Raw genomic sequence first — 2,500 nt, 5'->3', positions numbered from 1 at the left:
GGCGTGGCTTGCCTTGCCTTGCCTTGCATTGGCATGCCATGCCCAAGTTGTGGCCTACACCAAGCCATTCAAGCCATGCCTTGCCTTGCCTTGCCTTGGCATTGCGCATCATCCAAGGCATTCCGAGTAAGTGAGGCTAGGCGAGGCTAAGGATGGCTTGCCTCGCCTTGCCTTGGCATGCCGTGCCCATGATGTGGCCTTGACCAAGCCATGCGTTGCCTTCGCCTTGGCATGCTGTGGCCTTGCCTTGCCTTGCCTCGCCATGCGATGCATTCCGACAAAGTGATGCAAAGCGGAAGCCTACCATGGCGTAAAAATGTCGACAGAATTTTTCGACATTTGAATAATGGGGTTTGACAAGGTTTGAAAAATTCAATAAAAATGGTAGGCTTGAATGTCGACAAAGTGACGCGAAGCGGAAGCCTACCATGGCGTAAAAATGTCGACAGAATTTTTCGGACCTTGTCCTGCCATGGGCTGCGCGCAGCATGCCGGCAGTCTGTGCGCAGCGTGCGCACAGAATGTCGGCAGCGTGCGCGCTGCTGAGCCTGTCGACAGAAATTTTCGAAACTTGTCCTGCCATGCGCGCGCGCAGCTTGCGCGCGGCGTGCGCGCAGCATGCCGGCAGCCTGTGCGCAGCGTGCGCGCTGCTCAGCCTGTCGACAGAAATTTTCGAAACTTGTCCTGCCATGCGCGCGCGCAGCGTGCGCACAGCATGCCGGCAGCGTGCGCGCAGCATGCCGGCAGCGTGTGCGCAGCGTGCGCGCTTGGGAGCCTGGCCGCAGAATTTTTCGAAACTTGCAATGCCATGCGCGCGCACAGCTTGCGCGCAGCATGCCGGCAGCGTGCGCGCAGCATGCCGGCAGCGTGTGCGCAGCGTGCGCGCTTGGGAGCCTGTCGACAGAATTTTTCGAAACTTGCCATGCCATGCGCGCGCACAGCTTGCGCGCAGCGTGTGCACAGCATGCCGGCAGCGTGCGCACAGCATGCCGGCAGCGTGTGCGCAGCGTGCGCGCTTGGCAGCCTGTCGACAGAATTTTTCGAAACTTGCCATGCCATGCGCGCGCACAGCTTGCGCGCAGCGTGTGCACAGCATGCCGGCAGCGTGCGCACAACATGTCGGCAGCGTGCGCGCTCGGGAGCCTGTCGACAGAATTTTTCGAAACTTGCCATGCCATGCGCGCGCACAGCTTGCGCGCAGCGTGCTGATTCTGTCGACAGCGAGGCTAGCGAAACTTCTCCTGCCATGGCGTGCGCGCAGCGTGCTGACTCTGTCGACAGTGAGGCTAGCGAAATTTGTCTTGCCATGGCGTGCGCGCAGCTTGCGCATTCGGTCGACAGTGAGGCTAGCGAAACTTGTCCTGCCGTGGCCTGCGCGCAGCCTGCGCGCAGCATGCGCGCAGCATGTGCGCAGCATGCCGGCAGCCTAGTTCCAGATTTTTTCAAATGTCGACAGAATTTTTCAAACCTTGTCAAACCCCATTTTTATTGAAATTTCCTCGCACAATAAGCTCCCCATAAGTAGTCTATGATTTTTAGTACCTTCTCCAAGTTACAAAACTAAAAAATTCCTCCCGGATTTCTTTTAATGATTTTTTCAATTTTACGACTTCTAAAAATAATAAAAAATACTTCCCGACTTCAAATATTTATGAAACTTTTTCCCATCAGAGATTGCATGTTTCTTAGTATCCCTGCAAAAAATCACGTCCAAATACCTTGTATTGAATTATTTAGAGCCCATTATGACTCCTCGCGCATAGGTGATGTCTCTTCCTGTCAAAGGGCTAAATGCATAAAATGCTATATAGGGGGGTGTGTGTTGCCTGCATATGCATGGCAGCCCATGCCCTCCTAGCTGCAGCCCCCTTCCCCCACGCCACACCCATGTCATGTTGCCTCGATATGTTGCCTCGATATGTTGCCTCGGTATTATGGGTTTGGTGTCGGGGTCGGGGGGCTGCCACCCATGGCGGTGGTGGCCGGAATCCGGCCGCCGCCACCACGCCGCCGCCATGGGTGAGGGGGAAAAAAAAAGGCGTGGAAAGTTGCGAAATGGGGTTGTCTAGGCTTTTTTTTGGCATGGAAGAGCATGGAGTGCTAGGAACTCCTTCTCAAATGCGCGGGCATGTCGACCACAACCTCATTTCGCAACAACAACCACCCGTGTGGGGTGGCGGTGGGTGGATAGTCGCGGATTGGGGCTTGCCAAGCCAATGTTTTCAAAAAAATTCATCAAAATTAAAAACAAATGTTTTGTTGCCTTCGGATTTGTGGGCGAGCGGTGAGTCGGAGCGGAGCCGGTAAAGTTTAACCTCGGTGTGCACGGTTGTTTTTAGAAACTCAATCCAATGCCGGGGACGTTGAAAGTGACGCTCTTATGAGTTGCAAACCCGCAAGATTTAAAGAACCTTTTCAAAAAAATTTCAAACCAACAAGATTTAAAAACAGAAATTTTCATCAAAATGAAAAACAAATGTTTTGTTGCCTTCGGACTAGT

This window comes from Prunus avium, unplaced genomic scaffold (assembly GCF_965620075.1).
Source record: "Prunus avium unplaced genomic scaffold, drPruAviu1.hap1.1 HAP1_SCAFFOLD_59, whole genome shotgun sequence".
In the NCBI taxonomy this organism is placed as follows: Eukaryota; Viridiplantae; Streptophyta; class Magnoliopsida; order Rosales; family Rosaceae; genus Prunus; species Prunus avium.
Note: the sequence above shows the minus strand (reverse complement) of the source record.